Raw genomic sequence first — 26,853 nt, 5'->3', positions numbered from 1 at the left:
ATTTTCTAGGAGGGATTCATTTTGTAAACCACTTTGAATTTTTCTGCCCTCAATTAAAAAATAATTAAGTGTATATAGAAACTTGCACATTGAAAGTGAGCTAAAACACATTTTTGCACTACTTTAAGAAATTCACTATAAGGGAAACCCACAATTTTTAGGACAGTGACTGCACTAAAATTGTGGGTGGGATGATTAATGAAAAGACATATAACCTTCAGACAAGAAAATCCAAATGAATGGAGGATGAATGTTCACTGTTCTATAACCTCCCAGAGAACAAATTATGACTAATGCTCAATAAATGCTGCATGAAATGCCCTTCCAGAAATCATTTTTATTGTGTTCAGGGGGGCCAGGAGAACCCCAGAAGAAGAAGAGGAGGGGTCAGAAGAAGAAGAGGAGAGGGGCATATTTTTTTCCAGTCAGTTGTTTGCATGTCTTCCCATTAATCACGTTTTGTACATGTTACCATCACTTTCCTAACAGCAAAAATTTCAGGGTGGGAATTCAGTTTTGTACTCTTCCAACCGTTCTATTTGACTAGGTTGCCCAGCCACATATAAAAGCATAATAAAACCTTAAACAGTAAAAAAAACACACCAAAAACCCACAACCCTTTCCTATGCAGATCTGCCTTCAGATGTCTTCAAAAGGTTGCAGAGTTCCTTATCTCCTTAGCTTAGGGGTTGAATAACTCCATACCTTCCCACATTTCTATGATAAAAAGAGAGCCCCCTAAGGAAAAGCAGGACATTCCGGGATCAAATCGGAAACCAGGACGGCTTTTGTAAATCCGGGGCTGTCCCTGGAAAATAGCGACACTTGGAGGGCATGCAGATTTATTGATGCTTTCGTCAATAGTGACTGCAATTTTGCTTTCATCGAAGCAGCTGCAATTTTGTAAATTGTATAGCAGCTTGCTGTATTTTTAATGAAATTGTTTAGATTCACTGAGGGTCTGGCTAACGCAAGCCACTAGGATGAGGGAGGCTGGCTTATGCCATCATAAGGACAGTGAGGCGTTAATGTTCACCTTGTTGATCATGTTAAAAATATAGGACTTCCAACAGAGCGCTACACAATGAACAGGGAGACCTGCGAGATCTCCTCCTCTCTCTCTTTTTTAATAACTGAAATGCATCCTTCCTTCCTTCCTTCCTTCCTTCCTTCCTTCCTTCCTTCCTTCCTTCCTTCCTTCCTTCCTTCCTTCCTTCCTTCCTTCCTTCCTTCCCTGATGCCTTTTTCTGCTGCATGTTTGTATAAAATTTTGCACAGGGTGCATATTTTTGTGAAGCAATATTCGTTAATAGGATGTTGAAGAAGAAGAGGAGGAGTAAGGGTTTGGATTTGATATCCCGCTTTATCACTACCCTAAGGAGTCTCAAAGCGGCTAACAGTCTCCTTTCCCTTCCTACCCCACAACAAACACTCTGTGAGGTGAGTGAGGCTGAGAGACTTCAAAGAAGTGTGACTAGCCCAAGGTCACCCAGCAGCTGCATGTGGAGGAGCGGAGACGCGAACCCGGTTCCCCAGATTACGAGTCTACCACTCTTAACCACTACACTACGCTGGTTGGGGGCAGAATGGCTGGGACAACCCAGTCAAATGGGTGGTATATAAATAATAATAATAATAATAATTATTATTATTATTGCCATATTCATGCCCACTTTCACCAACAATCTGCAATCTGCAATCTGCAATCTGCAATCTGCAATCTGCAATATGCAATATGCAATATGCAATATGCAATATGCAATATGCAATATGCAATATGCAATATATATGTGTGTGTGTGTGTGTGTGTGTGTGTGTGTGTGTAAACTGGGTATGTTGCTTCGTCTCCAAATTTCAACAAAACCGCTTGACCGATAGTGTTGAAATTTGGACACAAAGTCAAATGTGACTACCCGAGTGACCCCATACCATTTTCAAAGACAGATGTGTCACCTACGCCAGGTAAAAACCCCAAAACCCCGTGTTTCAGAACTCACAAATAATACGAAAGTGCATGCTGGGAGCACAGGAGAGGTTGCAAACCACCGCCCTCTAGTGACGGCTACACTGGTACTGCACCTAGGAAAGCTTCCCTCTCCACAGGATCTCAGCTTGGCTTTGCAGACTAGGGCGCTTTCCAGACTAGCCAAGTGGAGGTGGGGGCTTGCCTGCACCTAGGAAAGCTTCCCTCTCCACAGGATCTCAGCTTGGCTTTGCAGACTAGGGCGCTTTCCAGACTAGCCAGGTGGGGGCTTGCCTGGGTGTGGGATGTGAGGAGGAGGGGGCAGGATAAGTCATGGGTTGGGACAGGGTGGGCCCAATCACAGGGATGACCTAGGGGTGGGGGGGGAGGGGACGGGATTGGTAATGGGTCGGAACAGGGTGGGGGGAGTCACAGGGATGCGCCTGTGTAAAAATAACACACGTAAAACAGGGGGACTTTGAAGGTGAGGGGAGTCTGAAGGGGGAGTCTGAGGCTCCATTTAACAGACTGAGCCACAGCAACGCGTGGCAGGGCCAGCTAGTTATATATATATACACGATATAAGGTTAGAGTACTGCATTGCAGAATTAGGAGAAATGTGAGCTAAAAATCAGAATCAGAGGCAATGTGGCTTTTTAATTTGCTTTTATTGCAAGGGAGAAGCACACACAATCAATGAGAATATTGCAAAGGCTTCCTCTTTCTGATCTGTATGTTTTGCTGATGAAGCAGGATCCAGTAGCTCTCAGAGTAAAGGAGCATCTCCCAATTTTCCAAGGGTCCTGCGTAAGCTGGCATCAATCAGTTTGCATTTGGGTCACTAAAAAACAAGCAAACAAAAGCAAAACAAAAAACCCCAGTTACTTCCATATCACCTGGAATCTGATGTCAAAATTACAAACATAGAAAGGAAGGCGGAAAACTCAGAAGAATGTTAAATGATAGAACAAGGAATTGATGAGCCAAAACTTGTTAGACTAAGAATGCAACAGCATAGGTCCCAGATCATTTTGATGCTGAACAATAGCATAACAAAAGTGAGCTGAACTGAAAGAGGAAACTGAAGGATGTGGACAACGTAAGTAGGTACTGTAAAATAAAATATGCATCATAGGTCTAAAGGATAATGTAGAAACAAGATTTAGGTCATAATATGCAAATGGCGCTGTGGGTTAAACCACAGAGCCATGGGCTTGCCGATCGTCATTCGCGACTGGGTCCCCTTTACCTTTATACAAATGGAAGACTGGGAAAAATTATGGAAAGTGAACTTAAAATTTACTGATTGTATACTGTTGAAAGAGAATTATATGAAAATGATGTACAGATGCTATATCACTGCTGTAAAAATGGCTAAAATGTATAGAAGAGGCTCCCATAAGTGTTGGAAGTGTAAAGAAAAGGAAGGCACATTTTTTCATATGTGGTGGAACTGTAAAATAACCAAAAACTTTGGGGAAATGATTTATAATGAAATGAAAAAAATAAATGTTTAAGATAACATTTGTTAAAAAAACAGAAGCTTTCTTGCTAGGCATAAACAGGTCAAGACTTGCCAAAAGAGCAGAAGACGTTATTTATGTATGCGACAACAGGGGCTAGGATTTTACCAGCCCAGAAATGGAAAGATGACAGGATACCAACTAAATAAGAATGGCAAGAAAAACTGATGGCATCTGCTGGCGAAGTTGAGTGGGAAACTTAGGGATAAGGACAATAGAGACTGGGAACCCTTTATGTTATACCTATATACCTACAAAAAAACTATAATAAAGTGTAAGAGGAAATATGAATATGTTAAGAATATAATAATATTTAAGTTAAAGGTTGTAATTGTAAGGTGAAATCAAACAAGCAGGGGAAGCAAATATTCAACAACCAGAAAAGGAAGTTATGGGGGGGGGATTTATACTGCATTTTGTTTTTGAAATAATGTTGATTGCGATGATGATAAAATTGTAGAATTAAATAAAAAAATATTCAAAAAAATAAAGGATAATGTAGAAGAGGGAATTTGGGATATTTCACTTAGGAGCTATGAACTCAGGCTCAAATGCTATACACCAGAGCTTTCCAAACTGTGTGTCGTGACACATTAGTCTGTCGGCTGCAGTGTGTATGTTGTTGCAGGAATGTTACCCATGTTTGTCTTGGGGCTGCAAAGGTGTGAGTTTAACCTCCAGTTTGCTAGTAAAGCCAAGCGACTGTGTCACGAAATGATACATGCCTGAAAAGTGTGTCGCCAACATGAAAAGTTTGGAAAGCGTTGTTCTAGAGGGTTTGGGGGTAGGGTGGGGGGCAGGGAGCTGAGATGCTGTTGAGCTCTTTTTACCTCTTGCAACATATCTTATTCATGTTGCACATTCCATCTTTAACCATTCCTTTGGGACACTTGTTAGATTTGCATGTGCCACCTCTCTTATAGCATTCTTCTCCCAGGTTTGGCTTCTCGGCAAATCCTATGAAAAAAGAGAAACAAAAAAGATTCCTGTCCATTGCAAATTCAGAAGTGGAGGAAAGGGAGGGGAAACTTTAGAATAGGACTGGGGAATCCTGTGACTTGTTGGGTTTTGTGGAATTCCAGCTCTCATCACCCACCAGCTGTTGTTGTTGAGTCATTTAGTCGTGTCCGACTCTTCGTGACCCCATGGACCATAGCACGCCAGGCACTCCTGTCTTGCACTGCCTCCCGCAGTTTGGTCAGACTCATGTTGGTAGCTTCGAGAACACTGTCCAACCATCTCATCCTCTGTCGTCCCCTTCTCCTTGTGCCCTCAATCTTTCCCAACATCAGGGTCTTTTCCAAGGATTCTTCTCTTCTCATGAGGTGGCCAAAATATTGGAGCCTCAGCTTCACGACCTGTCCTTCCAGGGAGCACTCAGGGCTGATTTCCTTCAGAATGGATAGGTTTGATCCTCTTGCAGTCAAGAGTCTCCTCCAGCACCATAATTCAAAAGCATATCTGTTGGTTCACAGATATTCCCCACCTCTGCTTCAGAATCAGTTCATCCTAAATGGGTCTGCCAAGAAAGTGTTCCTAGGGCTGAGTGCCCCTCTTCGTGGTTCCAGCCAGCCATGCCCCCACACTCGGTCAGCCTCCTTAGACTGTGGGCTAGGGTTGTTAGGTTTTTTTGGGAGGGGGGAATGGTCCATCTTATTCCAGCACCCAGTCCTCACAGCAGCTAATCAGATGCCTGTGGGAAACTCGCCAGCAAGGTTCAAGCACAAGAGCCCTCTCCCCTCCTGTGGCTTCCAGGACCTGGCATTCAGAAACATTGCTACCCCTTCAACTGTGGAGGCACTGCACAGCCATTATGGCTGGTAGCCATCGATAGCCCTTTGCTCCATGGATTTGTCTTTTAAATTCCTCTCTTAAAGCTACCCAGGTTGGTTGGCTATCCTTGCCTCGTGGTGCAGCAAGTTGCATAGCTTGACTACGTGCTGACTGAAGAACTGCTTTGATTTATCCAACCCAAGGGCATGGATGGTGCTGTTTTGAATGCATAAGGAGCACCACGGGGAGAATTAACCTGCATTAGTTTTATAACATAGACTAGAAGGGGTCGTGCAAGTCGTCTCATCCACCCTGTGAGCAACACAAGGAATCTAGAATTTGAGCATCCCCAACAGATGCTCATCTTCAATGAGCCAGAGCCCACCTCCATTCAACTGAAATCTACACTCCTGTAGCTCAGGCCATTCAGATCTATCCTTGCCCTCTGAACCAGATGGTGTTTACCACCTGCTTTTATTTATTTCTTTGTTCCCAATGTTAATGTTTTAACTCTTTTTTTTTTGGAAATGGATTAGAGGCTTCATTGCACAATTAAATTAAATTTAGAACGAACTAGGAAGGAGCAAAATGTCTGCAAGCTCCTCTCTGGGAGCTGGTGTGTATGTATGGTCCCAAAAATCCAAAACCTGTGACCTGTCAATCATGACTAAATGCATATCTTTATGCATAAATCAGCACATGCACATTTTCTGCAAACCTGTGTCCTCTTTTGCCCTTTTTCGTGGTGAAACATCAGACTTCATTGTTATGTTAGCTTTTCCTATGCAGAACGTAAGTGGAACAGCATTCTCCCTACTTTCTCTCCATCCCTTACCTGAAGCAGTCAGCAGCAGCAAGGACAGGACAGCCCAGAACAGGTGAAGGATATTCATGGCTCAAGGAGGATGGACAGATGCAGGGAGGTTCAAGGCACGGCTACAGGCCAGGAGGTTGTCAGGCTTCAGAGAGCTGAGCTTCCCATATTTGTAGGATCCTTGCGAAGCTGTTTCCTCCCACTTCCTTGTGAAGTCTAACAAGTTGTCACCATGCCCTGAAGGAAAATGGGGCTGCAAACCCAACCCTAAGGACAGTGTCTTTCTTGAAATGATATGGAAAGATGCAGAGATTAGATGTTTTGGCCTGTGGTAAGACCTAGAGGGTGCAAAACCAGGAAAAAGCACCCAGCCAAGACACTGAGTACATCCTGGTAGATCCATGGCTGATTTACAGTACACCAAGTTCCAGGTAAGTAGCCGTGTTAGTCTGACGTAGTTGAAACAAAATAATAAAAAAAATCCTCCCAGTAGCACCTTAGAGACCAACTAAGTTTGTCATTGGTATGAGCTTTCGTGTGCATGCACTTTTTCAGATACAGTAGACCAGTAATTGACTCCCAATTGTTTAACAAGGCATCAAAAAGTCTCCGTCCTCCCTGCTCTGCCACTCATTCCATTCTATATTATACTAGTGCCATTCAGCCCGTTTAATAAACGGGCGCTAGAACATTCAGCCTTTTTCGGTGGCAGCGGTGCGTGGGGGGCTTTTATTCCTTGTCTAATTGATTGTTCCTTCCCCCCTCCCTTTGATGCTTAATTTATCCCTAATTTTCTTCCCCCCCCCCGTTCCCAAACCCCAAGCCAAAGTCCCCCCCTTTTTTACCTTTACAACCCGGGCTCGGCTGGGGGGTGCGGGGGGGGGGGTATTTCTTCCTTTACCCCCTCCAAAGATTGTGTTTGGAGTGCGGATCCCTCCCCACCCTGTTTTCGCGCGCTTTTTGCGCCTGCCGTTTGGTTCCTAATTTTTCCCCGTCAATAGCGCTGCTGCTGCCAGGGCCCAGTGGCCGAATTCTGGTTCCTGGACGGCCCGGGCAGCTGCTCCGGGGTGTACGCCCAGTTTTTCAGGGGTGTGGGTGGCTCCCGCTACTTTTGTTGGCCTCCGCGGCTGTTTTTCAGTCGCCTGCTGCGCATAGCTGCCAAGTATCCCGTATCCGCCGGGAAAACCCATTTTTTCTTACCGTTTCCCGGCGGTCTCCCGTTTGGGGGAAAATCCCGGCATTGTCCCTTTAATTTGCTTCTTCCCGGCGGCCATTTTTCTGGTGCCGCTTTGCCCTTCTATGGGCACCAGAAAATGGCGGTGCCGGCGTCGGAAGTCGCTTTTACGTGTTTCCGGTCATGCGCGGAAGCGACTTCCGGCACTGGCGCCGCCATTTTCTGGTGCCCATAGAAGGGCGAAGCGCCACCGGAAGTTGCGTCACGCAACTTCCGGTTATGCGCGCGCTGCCGATCCCGGATCTTTACGATCCGGACTTGGCAGCTATGCTGCTGCGTCCGGGAGGGAGCTTTGCCGTCCGGGGGGCTTGCGCCCGCCCCGGTGCTTTCTGAGGGTCCCGCGGTTGGCACTGAGCATTCGGTGGCCTCCCCGCGCCTTTACTGGCTGTTCTGGCCCAGCGGGGGTCTCCCGGTTGCTTGCGCTGTTTGGGCCTCAATTTCGGGCCTGTTAGTGAGGAGAAGCCGGGGCCTCGATTTTTTGGTCGTCCCAGCTTCCTCCTCAGGCCCTTGGGCACGTTGAGAGAGGGCCTGCCCTGCTTAGGGGCCTTGCTGCCTGCTCCTTCCTTCCACCTGGTGGCCTCTCTTTTAACTGCTTAGTGAGCCAGTGCAGGGCAGAGGGGTGGGGGGGGCGGGGTGAGGAGTGTGTGTGTGTGTGTGTGTGTGTGTGCAGTCTCTGCGTCCAATCCCTGTGTCGCTGGGGCACATGCTCAGTAGCGCGGAAAACGGGACACAGGGAATCTGGATGCAGAGACACTTGCATATTATTATATAGGATGCCTAAAACAAAGGAAGGCTTGTTGGGTCATCAGGGATGGAAGGACCATGAGCCCCGTTCAGTTTGGCACTGAAAACAAATTATTGGGCTTGCGCTACCGTATGTACACACAGGTGGCCTGAAAGGCAGCGAAAATTCCCCTTCCCATGTTCTTTAAGAACGTAAGAAAAACCTGCCAAGTCAGGCCAATGATCTATCTCTTTGTGGTTTTTATATTGTAATTTTAACATTGTGAACAGCCCTGCATCAAATAATCAAAGAGTTGGAAGGGACCGTGAGGGTCATCTAGTCCAACCCCCCACAATGTGTGAATATGCATACAGGGATTGAAGCTGCTCACTTTATCCATGCTCTCCTCCAAGACCAAGCTCTCCAGTTCACCCATCATTGGCTGGGAAGTGTCTAGCATTGGCATGCAAACACTTGAATACTGTCATAGAATTGTAGATTTGGAAAGAGGAGCATCGAGTCCAAGCCCGTGCAATACAACAGTCCTTCACCCAATGTGGGCCTCAAACCCATGGCCCTGAGATTAAGAGCCTCATGCTCTACCAACTGTCTTCAAGTGTAGTTTGGGATTAATAAAAGGGGGTCCCTGGAGTGAAGACATAGAAGGCCACTGGGATAGCAAACAATGCATTTGGTGTTTAGACCTTTAAACCTTCCCCTTAAATAAATTCACACAAGGCTCAAATTTTGGTTTGGTTTTTGGCAGAATTTAGGCCACAACTTTATTGATTACATCAAGTGAGTGGTTGCATAGGCTCTGGTTCGACTAGCTCCCTGCACCGTTGCAGGTAGCGCTGACCCAGGGCACTACCATAGGTCAGCCTAGGGCAGGCTCCAGATGTTTTGGACTACATCTCCCATCTTCCCCAACCACTAGTCCTGTTAGCTAGGGATCATGGGAGTCGTAGGCCAAAACATCTGGAGGGCCGCAGTTTGGGGATGCCTGGCCTAGGGTGAACACCTGGAATGGCAGAAAGCCAGGGACTTGCTATGTCCACCACCCAGATGTCCCCCTGGACTCAGGCACAGGCACAACCCCTCGAAGGGTTGACCAAACCATTGAGTCTCTGGATTCTTTCAACGGAATACTCCTTCACATAGGGATGGTGAGAGCGTTCCCCCATCCCTATCACCTGAACCAGAGCCTATCCGCAACCTTACAAGTTGTGATGATTTGCTACGCGGCAGGTGAAACCCAAAGGCACCAGCCAATCAGCCAAGTGTGGAAAATTCCTGCCGTGCCCCTGTCCCAACGACAGACGATACACGACGGCATAGCAAGGTCAATCGCGCAAGCCCTAAATATAGGGAGAGGTGGGCCGGTGTTCCGATGCACTGACCAAGAGAGAAAGCTCAGGGTCACGTGCATCGGCATATATAGGTCCCTTGATCCATTTGGCTAGCGTCCCATTGGTCAGGTTAAACCCAGCATCAAGGGACCTACACCAATTGGGTGTTGTGGCTATCCAATTGTACCCACCCACAACACAAGGGTTTGGTTGCCAGGTCTCACCGCAACACGTGCCCTCTTTGAGGAGGACACGATTAGGCTATTTGGGGGAGTTAAAAATGGAGGATGTTTTGCAGGGGAGGAGGGAAAATGGGTGTCCTTCCTTGGGCTAAATTATACACATGGCTTAAAGGCAGGTCAAGCCTCTGCTTAAAGACCTCCAAAGAAGGAGACTCCTTGGTAGCAAATTCCACTGCCGAACAGCTCTTACTGTCCCGGTAGCATCCCTCCATTTCCTTGTATCCAGAAATGCAAGAAGGGCCTTTACTCTTGCCAGAAGTTCGGCTCTGCCCTTGCCGGTTCTGGAAGGATCTTTTGGGAAAGTCCCGTACGCTCAGAGACTTTGCGCCTGACCATTAGGGGAAATAGGAAGCCCTGAACACTTACTTTTTAGATGTCCCTTTTATGATGAGGCATGTAGAGATCCTATCGACCCCATCTGGTGAGGCTTGCTGACCTTCCAGACAAGCCTAAACTCAATGTTCTTCTCTTAGGAAAACCAGAGTATTTCTCAAGATACTACAAGATGCCCAAGGATTCTGGCTGATGACATCATGAAACACCAGGGTGGATTCTATAAAGGTGTGTATTTTGTAGTTTTGCCTTCCTTCCAGGAGGTGGCGTTAGAAAATCACTTCACTTTAACAACAAAAAGGCCTCATGGAAGGAAGGGAAATTGAAATATACTTGGAGTCGAGAGTGAATTTCATGTTCTTTATTCAGCTTGTAGTCATCAAAGGAGAAGAAGAGAAAAATGGCTCTTTTTCCCAAAACATCTGCTTATATACATTATTTACACAATGGGCCTTGCGTGATTGGCTACTTCAGGGCTACACCTGTGGGCCAATGAGGTTGTGGATTGACTTCTGTTAGCAGCCTGATTGGCTGCTCCTGCAGGCCAATCAGGTTGCTGATTCACTTCCACCTGGAGTTGGATTGGGTGGCTCCTGCGGACCAATCAGACTGCTGGTTCTGGATCCTATTGTTCTAGGATTCAGCTCAGTACATAACAGAAATGTTTCCCTTTGGTGGGTGGATGCATTTCAAGAAATTGTAAAAAATAAGATGGGAAGAGCTCTGGGACCTCCTCTCTCTCTCTCTCTCTCTCTCTCGTCCTCCCTGCAAGGGAGGGCACGCATTGCGGTGGGTCCCAGCAACCAGATCTAGGTGTTGGGGCTGGGGACTAATTGGAGCAGCCACAACGCCCTATTGGGTGGTCCATCTGACGGGATGCAGTGGGGCTGTGGGCATGCCAATCAAGAGAGTCAGATGGACCACCACTATTTAAGCGCTGCCCATGTCTGTAGAGAGCCTTCTTCTCCGGCACAGTGCATCGGAACACCCGCCCACCACTCCCTAATTTTAGGGCTTTCGCTTGACCTTGCTATGCCGCCGTGTGTCATCTGCCGTTGGGGCAGGGGGCACGGCAGGAATTTCCCCCACTTGGCTGATTGGCTGGTGCCACCTGGGTTTCGCCTGCCGCGTAGCAATTCGTCACAACTTGTAAGGCTGGTGGATAGGCTCTGGTTCATGCTGATGGGGTGGAATGAGCCCTTACCATCCTATCCACGGGTATTCCTCTTAAAGGAATCCATTGGACTTCTGGTTGGTATTCCCCCAAGCGGGGTTGTGCCCTCTCCAGAGTTCAGGGCACACATGGGGTAATCAGGGGCTGGCAGTAGTCAGATCCCCGTCCCAGGTGTGAACCTGTTTGCTGACTCAAGGTGCGCCCAGAGTCAGTTCTACCTAGGTAGCTTTGGAACCAGAGCCTATGCAACCACTCACTTGATTTGTAATCAATAACGTTGGGGCCTAAATTCTGCCAAAAACCCAACCAAAATTATGAGTCATGTCTGAATTTATTTCTAGGCCTAGGTTAAAGGGTCTCCACACGCAACCTACTTTTTTAAGCTGAGCAACAAGAGGCGACTTAAAGGATTCCAATTCTTACGATGGCATTAGCCAGCCTTCCTCATCCTAGTGGCCTAGTGGCCTGATCCTCATCCTAGTGGCCTAGTGGCCTGATCCTCTATGAATATTTATTTTTAGTTCATTTAAATGTTTTAATTAAAAAAAAACAACACAGCATGGTGGCATGCAATTTCTAAAATTTCAGTCACTTTGATGGAAAAAAAATCCATAAAAACATCACAAAGAATGGCTGGGGAAATTCATGCTTTGACATTCTGTCTGAGGAAAAGTCTAAAAGTAGGCAGAAATTATCTGTGCTGGGCTTCTATTGGCAGGGAGTTCCACAGGGTTCCGCATGAAAGACACGGTCCGTGACAATGTCTGACAGAACTTCAGCATCACGGAGAATCACCAGATGGATCCCATCAGGGGATTGCAGTGATCAAGTAGGAGTATAAGCAAATCAGGTGGTCCTTCAGGTATGCTGGACCCACACAGAATAACAGAATTGTAGAATTGGAAGGGGCCTTCAGGATCATCTAGTCCAACCCCCTGCCATGCAGGAATATGCAGCAGTCACATACATGGATTAAACCTGCAAGCTTGGCATTATCAGCACCACAGTGTAACCTGCTGAGCTATTGACATTGTTTAGAACCTTGAACCCGGATAATGGAAAATTGGCAACCAGTGCATCTCTGAACAGTGTAACATTTTGCCCCCAGGAGCTGATCCTGTGGGGTCTGGCTACTGCATTCTGCACTTCTATCAGATACTAGTTTTATCAACTCTGCGATGTACAATAAATCTTTATTTTGTTCAGCTTCTGCTTGAGTCTCCAGGTTTCCAAGTTTAGTCTTATGCAAAAACCAAAAGAAAACCCATGGTGGTTATAGGGTATGTGCAGGGGGTTTGCCACACCTCCCTTCCCATTTTCTCATATTTAGTTATCCTCATTGTGGCTCAGTGGACTGTTTTTTGGGATCCTTTCGCCTTCTAGGGTTCTATTCTAAAGATCTGCTTTGCTTCTGCACAACCAGGCTGGTTGAAACCTCTGTCTCATGAGTGCAAGGTGCTATTTTGGCTGCATAAGCAAGGACACATACCTGAAAAATGGAAAGAGAGGGAACGGGGCTTTTTAATTTGCTTTTATTGCAAGGGGCAAGCTGGTATAGATGGAACATTTTGCAAAGGCTTATTCTTTCGAATCCAGATGCTTTGGTGAAAAAGCAGAAGGCGTCTCTAGCTGGGAATAAAGCGGCAATCCAGTGGCTCTTAAAGGATCCTGGGTAAGCAGGCCTCCTCCATCAGTCCAAACTGTTTGGAAATGAAACAAAATATACAGCAGTTATTTCCATTTCCCCTGGAATCAGATGTCAAAATGATGAACATAGGAAGGTGGAGCACTGCGGGGAATGAATGAGCTAAGGCAATCAACAGTAAGTATTGAAGGAGAATGCAAACTCATGTGGACAAGAGTAAAGATCTTCTCATGGTTTTCTGTATATATTTCTATTGTGCTAGAGCAGGCCCCCAGCTTGTCTGAGAACTGAAGAACAACAACAAATGACAAATGAAGGAAAATGGAAGATATAGACAATATAAACAGGTAAAATTAAACTACACATCTGATAGAAAAGGGAGACATGCCTAGGGCTCTACTGTCAGATTCTGATGAACAAATGAGGACAGATTCCAGTTCCAGAATCAACTCTGAGACTGTACAAAATCTTTAGAGACATTAAATTAACATGAGTTTTCAGAATGAAGGATCAAAAGAGTTAGTTATGTGTGGAATATGGGGAAATCCTAGTACTGTACTTGAGTCAGACCTTTCCTCTTTTACTCTATGGGAAAGCAAAGAATGGCACCATGAATTAAATGCTATGTTAATGAGTTGTGGAATGTAATGCATATTGGCAATTCCATTAGCCCTTCATGTTAAGTATATCTGACCAAGGGCTACAACCAAGGAGGCTGTAGTATTTGCAAAAGGATATGGGGCAAAACCCAAGTGTGTTTCCATTGTGGTTCACAGAAATGAGTCATTAGTCAAGGGGTCGTGGAGAGCAGCCTGCAGACCCTGAAATCAGAGGCTCCTTGACATGATCAGCCTGGAGGGTTTGGGCAGTGGATGCTATTTGTGAGATTACGCTTATCTCTGGCAGCCTGTTTGATCTCTTGTTTGGCGAACAGAGATTACCTTTTGCAACATTTAACCTTCCACTTCCCTGAACAAACTCCAATCTGAGTCTTGTGGAGGCACGTCAAAGGTATGCAAGAACCACCTTCAGCTTTGCATTCTTTTCTACTCTGTGGTCCCTCCTTGGAGTCTGGCTTCTGTGGTGTCTCCTGGGCTTCCTCACTCTCTGATGTCTCCTCAGAAAATCCTGCATAAAGAGAGAGAGAGAGAGAGAGAATATTACTGTGCACTTCAGAGAGCAAAATAATGTTATGGGTTTTCCGGGGGATAGGAGAAAATTCAAAAGAGGAAGAAAAGGGTGTTACAAGTTCTTTGGCATCTCAGGGTGTGGTGGCATTCCGACTCCCAACTCCAACCATTGGCCAGACATGTTGTCAGGACTGGACTCAGATGCACAAACAAGCAGTTTCCAGTGAAGTTAACTTTATATTCAAGGAACCGGCATACAACTCAGTCACACGTCCCAGTAGCTCTTGTCCCTACTGAGCAGTTACCAGGACTGAAGGTCCCTGCCTTCCACTCTTTCTAAGGCTCCTCCTCTTCTAAACATTTCCCAAGCACTCTCAAAAGTTGTATGCCCACCTCTGAACTCTATTCCGCTTTTCTCATTGTCCTGCACATTCTTGGAGACCAGTGGGGAGGGGAGCTTGTCGCAGCCGGAAAGAAAGACTACCGGCATTCTTCAGCAGCCTCTTGACACCCCCCCTTCCTCTGCTTCAGACTTGGAGTCTGAACTGCTCCCTGTCACAGGTTCCTCCTGCTCACTAAACCCTGTTGCCCCTTTGGCACACTGCACCTCCTCCCAATCTTCTCCCTCTGACCTCTCTCCAGATGAACCGACCCAGACCCTGTGATCATCATCTGAGGCCCTTCTTCATTTGCCCCCTCCACGTGGGGTCTGGAGGGTGGTAACACGAGAATGGTGCCTCCCCGTTTGTGGAATGCTCTCCCCAAGGAGGCTCACCTGGAGCCATCATTAGATATATTTGTGCACCAAGTCAAAGCTTTCCTTTGTAACCTGGCCTTTGACCTTCAACTAACAAATTCAATAATACAATAAAATAAGGAAGTGTTTATAGTTCTGAGTAGTGCTCTCCACTCCATTCAATTCTCCTTCCCCGGTTTTACACAGACACACAGACACACAGACACACAGACACACAGACAGACAGACAGACAGACACACACACACATACCCCTCTGTATAGACCTCATTAGGATATGGGATTATTTGGAGGGGGCTTTCCCTAACATTTCGTGAGGTTTTCTCTGCCCTAAAGATTCTTGGAACTACTGCAAATCTTAAGGTGCTCCCCAAGCCTTGTTGATATGTCCCTCTGCTGCATGAGTGCTGCTGCTTTGGCTACATAAGGAATGGGATTGGGAGAATAAATTTGCTCTTGGTCAACTCATCCACACTTTGAACAATGCAGGGAATCCAGCACTTGAGCTCTGCAGTAAGGATCTGCAAATGTTCAGCTGAAATCTACATTCCTATAACCTAATCTAGTTATAGATCTCATTTCTCCCTCTGGGGCAGCAGAAAGCAAATATTTCCACCCTTTCATGGAGCGGACCAGCATCAACCCAGAATCTCCAGTCCGTGGCTCTTTCCTTGAGAGCCACTGTCAGTTAGTGCACAGTATTGAGCTGGATGGACCAGTGGTCTGACTTGGTAGAAGGCAGGTGAGTTAAAAGTACTGAGCTCTTCTCAAAACCTTTGAATAGTGCTGTTTCCCAGCTCCACTATGCAGGACCTGAATGCAATTGCCTTCTTTATCACTTACCAGGCGTAACCAGGAGCAGCAAAGACAGAATAGCCAAACATTGCTGGAAGATCTTCATGGCTCTGTTAGGATAGACGGTGCAGTGAGGCTGGGTGCAGGGTCACAGGCTAGAAGGTTTTCAGGTGAGAGCCGAGCGATCCATATTTATAGGATCCTTAGGGAGCAGTTTCCTCCCACTTCCTTGCGAAGTCCAGCAAGTCGTTACCATGCCCTGAAGGAAAGTGGGGCTGCTGGTTCAGCCATCAGCACACTGTCTTCCCCAGAATGACATGTAGAGATGGAAAGATTGGAGGTTTGGGCCCGTTGTGAGACCTGCAGGACACAAAGACGGAAGAAGCACCCAGAAGAGTCACTGAGTACCTACTCTTAGAACTAATGCCAGTGTACTGAAAGAAGCAAAGGTCACCAGTGTCAAAGCAATGATTCTTCAAAATCAACATCATTGGACTGGGCATGTTGTTCATTTCCTTGATTAGTGGTCAACAAAAGAGGTTTAAAGACTCTCTCAAGCCAAATCTAAAATAAAAAAGTAGTATAAACACCGAAAAATGGGAAGCACTGGTTTGTGAGCACTCCAATTGGAGGACAGCCTTTACCAAAGGTATCATGGTCTTTGAAGTAAAATAAAAAAATTCCTTCAGTAGCACCTTAAAGACCAACTAAGTTTTTATTTTGGTATGAGCTTTCGTGTGCATGCACACTTCTTCAGATATGGTCTTTGAAGACGCTCGAACTCAGGTTGCAAGGGAGAAATGTGCTAAGAGGAAGGCACGCTTGGCAAACCCTCACCATGATCAACTCCCACCCGGAAACCTATGTGCCCACAGTGGAAGGGCATGTGGATCCAGAACTGGCCTCCACGGTCAATGACGGACTCACTGTTAATACCTTGTTTATGGAAGACAATCTTACACGGCTACAAGTGATTGTCAAAGGAGAAGAAGAAGAGGAGGAGGAAGAAGAAAACTGTTAGATCCATGGCTGATTTGCAATAGACCAAATAAGGACCTTTCACTCTCAGTTGTTTGATGGGGCAGCAAAAAGCCTTTTGCCCCTCCGCTCCCCTTTCTATTCTAAATTATATGCCTAAAATAAAGGAAAGTTTGGGGGAACCAGGAGTGGCTTTTTTGTGTCGAAAGACAAATAACTCCACTCAGTTCTGATACCGAAACCTGATTCCTGGGAGTGGGTTTTTGTTCACATAAGCACCTGAAGCACCTTGGAACACAGCGGCATTACGTCTTTGGTTGGCACCAGGGGCTGCGCAGAGGGTGGACAAAACACAATGTGCCAGCCCAACCCTTGCCACTTCTGCTGGGTGGGCTTGGGGCACAGAGGTTTAATGGGGCCAAGCTGCAATGTCTGCCAATGCAGAGGGCATCCCAGTCAGCTGACATGACCCTTGGCATGCATGCCCTTCCAGTGCTGGCTGGGCGGCCATTCAATGAGGCGCCCAGGGACAAGGCGACAAGGGCAGACTGGGTTCCGGAGCCCAGAGACCCCCAGCTGCAGGCTGTAAGACCCATCCTTACATGGGGGTGCCTGGGTTTCTCCTCCTCAAATTCATGCACCCAGGGCTATGGGCCCCTGGCCTTCCCCACACTACACCCCTGCTCCAACCACTACCCATTCATTCAGAACACAAGCCCACTCACCCCTTTGTGTGAGGCAGCATTGAGGGACCGAGGAATGAAAGGTCCTTATTGGTCTATTGCAAATCAGCCATGGATCTAACAGTCTTCTTCTTCTTCTTTGGTGATCACTCATAGCCGAGTAAGATTGTCTTTCATAAACTGGGTATTATCAGTGGATTTGTAAGTGACTGTGGAGGCCAATTCTGGATCCACATGTCCTTCCACAGTGGGGACATAGGTTTCCGGGTGGGAGTTGATCATGGTGAGGGTTTGCCAAACGTGCCTACCTCTTAGCATGTTTCTCCCTTTTGTCCTGAGTTGGAGCATCTTCAAAGCCCATGACTCCTTTGGTAAAGGCTGTTTTCCAACTGGAGCGCTCACAGCCCAGTGTTTCCCAATTTTTTGTGTTTATACTACATTTTTTTTAATAGATTTGCAGTGAGACAGTCTTTAAACCTCTTTAAACCAGCATTACGCTTTCCATTTTTAAGTTGGGAATAGAGTACTGTAGTTGCTTTGGAAGACGACAATTAAGCATCCAAACAACATGACCAGTCCAATGAAGTTGTTGTGGAAGAATCATTGCTTTGACACCGGAAATCTTAGCTTCTTCCAGTACACTGGCTTTAGTTCTAAGAGTAGGTACTCAGTGACTCTTCTGGATGCTTCTTCCGTCTTTGCGTCCTCCAGGTCTCACAACGGGCCAAAACCTCTAATCTTTCCATCTCTACATATCATTCTGGGGAAGACAGTGTGCTGATGGCTGAACCAGCAGCCCCTCTTTCCTTCAGGGCATGGAGATGACTTGCTGGGCTTCGCAAGGAAGTGGGAGGAAACAGCTCCCCAAGGATCCTACAAATATGGATCAATTGACTCTCACCTGAAAACCTTCTGACCTGTGGCACTGCACCCAGCCTCACTGCACCGTCTATCCTAACAGAGTCATGAAGATCCTCCAGCTATGTTTGGCTATTCTGTCTTTGCTGCTCCTGGCTACGTCTGGTAAGTGATAAGGAAGGCAGGTGTATTCAGGTCCTGCATAGTGGGGCTGGGAAACAGCACTATTCAAACATTTTAAGAACAGCTCAGTACTTTTAACCCATCTGCTTTCTACCAAGTCAGACCACTGGTCCATCTAGCTAAATACTGTCTACACTGACTGTGTGTGTGTGTGTGTGTGTGTGTGTGTGTGTGAAGCTAGGGGGAGAGAATGGAATGGAGACGAGAGGACTACTCAGAACTATAAACACTTCCTTATTTTATTTTATTATTGAATTTGTTAGTTCAAGGTCAAAGGCCTGGTTATAAAGGAAAGTTTTGACTTGATGCACAAATATATGTAGCGATGGCTCCAGGTGAGCCTCCTTGGGGAGAGCATTCCACAAACGGGGACCACCACAGAAAAGGCCAGTCTCGGTTTACTACCCTCCAGACCTCATGTGGCGGGGGCAAATGAAGAAGAGCCTCAGATGACTATCACAGGGTCTGGGCCGGTTCATCTGGCGAGAGAGAGACCTTGAGGACTTGCGGCCCTGAGCCATTTAAGGCTTCATAAGTCAAAACCAGAACATTGAATTGGGCCTGGAAATTGATTGGTAGCCAGTGCAGTTGGGCCAGGAATGGTGTAATATGCTTGGGCCGTCATGGCCAGTTGAGCAACCAGGCCACCAAATTCTGCATCAGCTAAAGTATCCAAATAGTCTTTGGAGGCAGCCTATGTATAATGTGTTGTAGTAATCTTGAAAGTCCCATTTCTATGGATTCCAAAGCAGGGATTGAGAACATGTGTCAGGGACTGGCTGGAAGAGGAGTGGTGTTGAGGTGCCGGCTGGGAATCCCAAATGGAAATCCCAGGGGAGGAAGGCTCAGATCATGGGGATTGGTGGTGGGACACTAAGGAGAGGTCAGAGGGAGAAGATTGGGAGGAGGTGCATTGTGCTAAAGGGGCAACAGGGTTTAGTGAGCAGGAGGAACCTGTGACAGGGAGCAGTTCAGATTCCAAGGCTGAAGCAGAGGAGGGGTGGTGGTCAAGAGGTTGCTGAAGAATGCCAGGAGTCTTCCTCTAGCTGCGACATGCTCCCCTCCTCACTGGTCTCCAAGAATGTGCAGGACAATGAGTGTGGCAAATGGTTGAAGGAACTGGAGGTGGCGGTTCGATTGCCACCGTACCCTGAGGTGCTAATGAACTTGTACCCCCCTTTTCTTCCTCTTCTGAATTTTCTTTGCCCCCTGAAAACCCATAAGATTACTTTGCTCTCTGCAGTGCACAGAGTTATTCTCTCTCTCTGTGTGTGTGTGCAGGATTTGCCCAGGAGACACCACAGAGTAAGGAAGCATGCAAGGCTCAAGGTGGTACTTGCCTACCCAGGACGTGCATCAAGTTTCCAGAGATGGGAAGCTGCGGGGGGAATATTAAGTGTTGCAAAGAAAAGTAATCTCAGTTCGCCAGAAAAGAGGCTGCCAGAGGTAAGCGTAATCTCACAAATAGCATCCGCTGCCCCAAACCCTCCAGGCTGAGCATTTCAAGGAGCCTCTGATTTCAGGGTCTTCAGGCTGCTCTCCACAATCACTTTACTAATGACTCATTCATGGATCAATGCCTTGTCGTGGCGAAGGGGCTTGAATAACTCAGAGAAGCTATGAGCTATGCCATGCAGGGCCACCCAAGATGGACAGGTCATAGTGGAGAGTTTTGACTAAACGTGATCCACCTGGAGAAGGAACTGGCAAGCCACTCCAGTATCCCTGCCAAGAAAACTCCATGGACAAAGACAACAGGCATATAAAAGTTATGACGCTGGAAGATGAGCCCCTCAGGTCGGAAGGCGTCCAACATGCTACTGAGGAAGAGCGGAGGACAAGTACAAGTAGATTCAGAGCTGATGAAGCGGCTGGGCCAAAGCCGAAAGAACGCTCAGTTGCGGATATGCCTGGAAGCGAAAGGAAAGTCCGATGCTGTAAAGAAAAATATTGCATAGGAACCTGGAATGTAAGAACCATGAGTGGAGGTAAGCTGGATGTGGTCAAAAATGAGATGACAAGAATAAATATCGACATCCTGGGCATCAGTGAACTAAAATGGAAGGGAATGGGCGAATTCAGTTCGGATGACTATCATATCTACTACTGTGGGCAAGAATCCTGTAGCAGAAATGGAGTGGCCCTCATAGTCAACAAAAGAGTGGCAAAAGCTGTAATGGGATGCAATCTCAAAAATGACAGAATGATCTCGATACGAATCCAAGGCAGACCTTTTAACATCACAGTAATCCAAGTTTATGCACCAACTACCGGTGCTGAAGAAAGTGAAATTGACCAATTCTATGAAGACCTACAACACCTTCTAGAAATGACACCAAAGAAGGATGTTCTTCTCATTACAGGGGACTGGAATGCTAAAGTAGGGAATCAAGAGATAAAAGGAACAACTGGCAAGTTTGGCCTTGGAGTTCAAAATGAAGCAGGGCAAAGGCTAATAGAGTTCTGTCAAGAGAACAAGCTGGTCATCACAAACACTCTATTCCAACAACACAAGAGACGACTCTACACATGGATATCACCAAATGGGCAGCATCGAAATCAGATTGATTATATTCTCTGCAGCCAAAGATGGAGAAGCTCTATACAGTCAGCAAAAACAAGACCTGGAGCTGACTGTAACTCAGATCATCAGCTTCTTATAGCAAAATTCCAGCTTAAACTGAAGAAAGTAGGAAAAACCACAGGGCCAGTAAGATACAATCTGAATCAAATCCCTTATGAATACACAGTGGAAGTGAGGAACAGGTTTAAGGATTTAGATTTGGTGGACAGAGTGCCTGAAGAACTATGGATGGAGGCTCGTAACATTATACAGGAGGCAGCAATGAAAACCATCCCAAGGAAAAGGAAATGCAAGAAAGCAAAATGGCTGTCCAACGAGGCCTTACAAATAGCGGAGGAGAGGAGGCAAGCAAAATGCAAGGGAGATAGGGAAAGATACAGGAAACTTAATGCAGATTTCCAAAAAACAGCAAGGAGAGACAAGAGGGTCTTCTTAAATGAGCAATGCAAAGAAATAGAGGAAAACAATAGAATGGGGAAAACCAGAGATCTGTTCAAGAAAATTGGAGATATGAAAGGAACATTTCGTACAAAGATTACCATAATCAAGGACAAAAGTGGTAAGGACCTAACAGAAGCAGAAGACATCAAGAAGAGGTGGCAAGAATACACAGAGGAATTATACCAGAAAGATATGGAGGTCTCGTACACCTCAGGTAGTGTGGTTGCTGACCTTGAGCCAGACATCTTGGAGAGTGAAGTCAAATGGGCCTTAGAAAGCATTGCTAATAACAAGGCCAGTGGAAGTGATGATATTCCAGCTGAACTGTTTAAAATTTTAAAAGATGATGCTGTTAAGGTGCTACACCCAATATGCCAGCAAGTTTGGAAAACTCAGCAATGGCCAGAGGATTGGAGAAGATCAGTCTACATCCCAATTCCAAAGAAGGGCAGTGCCAAAGAATGCTGCAACTACCGCACAATTGCGCTCATTTCACACGCTAGCAAGGTTATGCTTAAAATTCTACAAGGCAGGCTTAGGCAGTATGTGGACCGAGAACTCCCAGAAGTGCAAGCTGGATTTCGAAAGGGCAGAGGAACCAGAGACCAAATAGCAAACATGCGCTGGATTATGGAGAAAGCTAGAGAGTTCCAGAAAAACGTCTACTTCTGCTTCATTGACTATGCAAAAGCCTTTGACTGTGTCGACCACAGCAAACTATGGCAAGTTCTTAAAGAAATGGGAGTGCCTGATCACCTCATCTGTCTCCTGAGAAATCTCTATGTGGGACAAGAAGCTACAGTTAGAACTGGATATGGAACAACTGATTGGTTCAAAATTGGGAAAGGAGTACGACAAGGTTGTATATTGTCTCCCTGCTTATTTAACTTATATGCAGAATTCATCATGCGAAAGGCTGGACTAGATGAATCCCAAGCCGGAATTAAGATTGCTGGAAGAAATATCAACAACCTCAGATATGCAGATGACACAACCTTGATGGCAGAAAGCGAGGAGGAATTAAAGAACCTTTTAATGAGGGTGAAAGAGGAGAGCGCAAAATATGGTCTGAAGCTCAACATCAAAAAAACCAAGATCATGGCCACTGGTCCCATCACCTCCTGGCAAATAGAAGGGGAAGAAATGGAGGCAGTGAGAGATTTTACTTTCTTGGGCTCCTTGATCACTGCAGATGGTGACAGCAGTCACGAAATTAAAAGACGCCTGCTTCTTGGGAGAAAAGCAATGACAAACCTAGACAGCATCTTAAAAAGCAGAGACATCACCTTGCCGACAAAGGTCCGTATAGTTAAAGCTATGGTTTTCCCAGTAAAACGACTAAACGACTAAACAACAACAACAATGACTCATTACTAATGACTTGACTTACAGCCAAGGAAACACACTTGGGTTTTGCCCCATATCCTTTTGCAAATACTACAGCCTCTTCTTACCTTCCAGGGTTGTAGCCTTTGCTCAGATATACTTAACATGTGTTGTTGTTTAGTCGTTTAGTCGTGTCCGACTCTTCGTGACCCCATGGACCATAGCACGCCAGGCACTCCTGTCTTGCACTGCCTCCCGTAGTTTGGTCAAACTCATGTTCGTAGCTTCGAGAACACTGTCCAACCATCTTGTCCTCTGTCGTCCCCTTCTCCTAGTGCCCTCAATCTTTCCCAACATCAGGGTCTTTTCCAATGATTCTTCTCTTCTCATGAGGTGGCCAAAGTATTGGAGCCTCAGCTTCACGATCTGTCCTTCCAGGGAGCACTCAGGGCTGATTTCCTTAAGAATGGATAGGTTTGATCTTCTTGCAGTCCATGGGACTCTCAAGAGTCTCCTCCAGCACCATAATTCAAAAGCATCAATTCTTCGGCGATCAGCCTTCTTTATGGTCCAGCTCTCACTTCCATACATCACTACTGGGAAAACCATAGCTTTAACTATACGGACCTTTGTCGGCAAGGTGATGTCTCTGCTTTTTAAGATGCTGTCTAGGTTTGTCATTGCTTTTCTCCCAAGAAGCAGGCGTCTTTTAATTTCGTGACTGCTGTCACCATCTGCAGTGATCAAGGAGCCCAAGAAAGTAAAATCTCTCACTGCCTCCATTTCTTCCCCTTCTATTTGCCAGGAGGTGATGGGACCAGTGGCCATGATCTTGGTTTTTTTGATGTTGAGCTTCAGACCATATTTTGCGCTCTCCTCTTTCACCCTCATTAAAAGGTTCTTTAATTCCTCCTCACTTTCTGCCATCAAGGTTGTGTCATCTGCATATCTGAGGTTGTTGATATTTCTTCCGGCAATCTTAATTCCTGCTTGGGATTCATCTAGTCCAGCCTTTCGCATGATGAATTCTGCATATAAGTTAAATAAGCAGGGAGACAATACACAACCTTGTCGTACTCCTTTCCCAATTTTGAACCAATCAGTTATTCCATATCCAGTTCTAACTGTACCTTCTTGTCCCAAATAGAGATTTCTCAGGAGACAGATGAGGTGATCAGGCACTCCCATTTCTTTAAGAACTTGCCATAGTTTGCTGTGGTCGACACAGTCAAAGGCTTTTGCATAGTCAATGAAGCAGAAGTAGACGTTTTTCTGGAACTCTCTAGCTTTCTCCATAATCCAGCGCATGTTTGCTATTTGGTCTCTGGTTCCTCTGCCCTTTCGAAATCCAGCTTGCACTTCTGGGAGTTCTCGGTCCACATACTGTCTAAGCCTGCCTTGTAGAATTTTAAGCATAACCTTGCTAGCGTGTGAAATGAGCGCAATTGTGCGGTAGTTGGAGCATTCTTTGGCACTGCCCTTCTTTGGAATTGGGATGTAGACTGATCTTCTCCAATCCTCTGGCCATTGCTGAGTTTTCCAAACTTGCTGGCATATTGGGTGTAGCACCTTAACAGCATCATCTTTTAAAATTTTAAATAGTTCAGCTGGAATATCATCACTTCCACTGGCCTTGTTATTAGCAGTGCTTTCTAAGGCCCATTTGACTTCACTCTGCAAGATGTCTGGCTCAAGGTCAGCAACCACACTACCTGGGGTGTACGAGACCTCCATATCTTTCTGGTATAATTCCTCTGTGTATTCTTGCCACCTCTTCTTGATGTCTTCTGCTTCTGTTAGGTCCTTACCACTTTTGTCCTTGATTATGGTAATCTTTGTACGAAATGTTCCTTTCATATCTCCAATTTTCTTGAACAGATCTCTGGTTTTCCCCATTCTATTGTTTTCCTCTATTTCTTTGCATTGCTCATTTAAGAAGACCCTCTTGTCTCTCCTTGCTGTTTTTTGGAAATCTGCATTCAGTTTCCTGTATCTTTCCCTATCTCCCTTGCATTTTGCTTGCCTCCTGTCCTCCGCTATTTGTAAGGCCTCGTTGGACAGCCATTTTGCCTTCTTGCATTTCCTTTTCCTTGGGATGGTTTTCGTTGCTGCCTCCTGTATAATGTTACGAGCCTCCATCCATAGTTCTTCAGGCACTCTGTCCACCAAATCTAAATCCTTAAACCTGTTCCTCACTTCCACTGTGTATTCATAAGGGATTACTTAACATGTAGGGCTAATGGAATTGCCATATGCACTACACTCCACAACTCATTAACATATCATTTAAATCATGGTGCCACTCTTTTGATCCTTCATTCTGAAAACTCATGTTAATATCTCTAAAGATTTTGTACAGTCTCAGAGTTGATTCTGGAACTGTAATCTGTCCTCATTTGTACATCATAATCTGACAGTAGAGCCCTGGGCACGTCTCCCTTTTCTATCAGATGTGTAGTTTAATTTTACCTGTTTATATTGTCTATATCAGGGACGTCCAACAGGTAGATCGTGATCTACTGGTAGATCACTGGATGTCTGTGGTAGATCACTGGTAGATCACTGGCTCCCCTCAAAGAAGCTCAACAACTTTGGCTCCCCTAAAAAATGCTCAACATTTTAGCCCTTCACCCCCCAAACCTCATAAAAGCTCAACAACCCTGACCTGAACCCCTAACAAATGGGGCTTCCTCCTCCCTAAAAAAAGCTTAACATCTTTAACCTGAACACCCCAAAGGGGGGTAGATCACTTCCAGTTTTTAACTCTGTGAGTAAATCACACCCCTGGTCTATATCTTCCATTTTCCTTCATTTGTCATTTGTTGTTGTTCTTCAGTTCTCAGACCAGCTGGGGACCTGCTCTAGAACAATAGAAATATATACAGAAAACCATGACAAGATCTTTACTCTTGTCCACAGGAGTTTACATTCTCCTTCAATACGTACTGTTGATTGCCTTAGCTCATTCCTTCCATGCAATGCTCCACCTTCCTATGTTCATCATTTTGTCACTTGATTCCAGGTGAAATGGAAATAACTGCTGTATATTTTGTTTTGTTTCCAGACAGGTTAGACTGATGGAAGAGGCCTGCTTACCCAGGATCTTTTAAGAGCCACTGGATTGCCGCTTCATCTCCAGCTAGAGACGCCTTCTGCTTCTTCACCAAAGCATCTGGATCAAAAGAATAAGCCTTTGCAAAATGTTCCATGATTATACCAGCTTGCCCGTTGCAATAAAAGCAAATTCAAAAGCCTCATTCCCTCGCTTTCCAGTTTGGGTTTTTTTTAAAAAAAAATTTAGGACTTTAATGTAATATCTTTATACTTTTACATTACAATTTTTCACATTTCAATCAGTATAACCATACATCATTGACTTTCCTTCTCTTCTTCCACAATTTCATTTATTTATGCAATAGAACTCTATATTCTAATTACTCTTTATGTTTTATTTTTCTCCTTCCTCCCTAAAACTTCAGTACTTGAAACTGCTGGATTTATTCCAACCCTGCTAACCTTTTAACTGATTTTCGATAATTGTTCAGTTACTCTGCAAACATTTTGCATATTTCCTTAAAGGTTCCATCTTCCTGAGCCCCTATTCTTTTCAAATAATATTTATTCGTTTTCAAACACTACAAAATACAAAAAAAAATCACAAACAACAAAAACAAAAAGACCAAAAACAAAAAGAAAACATAAAAAAGATAAACATATCAATTCTAACATTTTTACTTGACATTGTGGACTTCCTCAATTCCCCCCCCCCACACTGGGCCCATTTTTAAATCCAAATTAGGAAATTTTTCATATTATAACTTAAATCATTTTAGACATTTTTTTCATTATCTCTCAACAATTTTTATTCTAAAAACATCAACTAACCTAAGCCTATAATTCATCCATTGATCCAAATCTAAATTTATTTTCCCATCCATCTATCTTGTATTTCCCTCCCTAGCCTAAAATTTATTCCCAAAAACTTTCCATAAATTCAAATATTACTTCTTGTATCCTATTAATATTTAAACACTTAAATCTAATTCAGCCCCCCCCCCCCGGACTCAGGGTCTCCCAGATGAATCAGCCAGTTCCATAAGTCGTTCCAGTTTCAGACCACCTTAATCAGTCAAAAAAATGTTGTTGTTTAGTCGTTTAGTCGTGTCCGACTCTTCGTGACCCCATGGACCATAGCACGCCAGGCACTCCTGTCTTCCACTGCCTCCCGCAGTCTGGTCAAACTCATGTCCGTAGCTTTGAGAACAGTGTCCATCCATCTCGTCCTCTGTCGTCCTCTTCTCCCGTAGAAGTCAAAAAATATCAACCATTATTACTTTTCACCCCAC

The 26,853-nt window shown here is 45.4% G+C and overlaps 3 long non-coding RNA genes across 3 annotated transcripts; 1 reads left to right on the top strand and 2 right to left on the bottom strand.

The window, feature by feature from the left end:
* Positions 1 to 2,613: 2,613 nt before the first annotated feature.
* Positions 2,614 to 6,846, bottom strand: LOC148686466 (uncharacterized). Its single transcript, XR_015949418.1, has 3 exons — positions 6,095 to 6,846; positions 4,317 to 4,443; positions 2,614 to 2,804 (listed from the first exon to the last, which is right to left on the bottom strand). It is a non-coding gene; the product is annotated as an uncharacterized LOC148686466 (long non-coding RNA).
* Positions 6,847 to 12,651: 5,805 nt separating this feature from the next.
* LOC148686465 (uncharacterized) lies at positions 12,652 to 15,630 on the bottom strand. The gene is made up of 3 exons (XR_015949417.1): positions 15,503 to 15,630; positions 13,716 to 13,902; positions 12,652 to 12,829 (listed from the first exon to the last, which is right to left on the bottom strand). It is a non-coding gene; the product is annotated as an uncharacterized LOC148686465 (long non-coding RNA).
* Positions 15,631 to 18,031: 2,401 nt separating this feature from the next.
* Positions 18,032 to 25,719, top strand: LOC148686464 (uncharacterized). Its single transcript, XR_015949416.1, has 3 exons — positions 18,032 to 18,138; positions 19,438 to 19,602; positions 25,572 to 25,719. It is a non-coding gene; the product is annotated as an uncharacterized LOC148686464 (long non-coding RNA).
* Positions 25,720 to 26,853: the final 1,134 nt, after the last annotated feature.

Source organism: Zootoca vivipara, chromosome 3 (genome assembly GCF_965207765.1).
Source record: "Zootoca vivipara chromosome 3, rZooViv2.hap1.1, whole genome shotgun sequence".
Taxonomy (NCBI): domain Eukaryota; kingdom Metazoa; phylum Chordata; class Lepidosauria; order Squamata; family Lacertidae; genus Zootoca; species Zootoca vivipara.
Note: the sequence above shows the minus strand (reverse complement) of the source record. Positions and strands in the feature narration are given on the sequence as shown.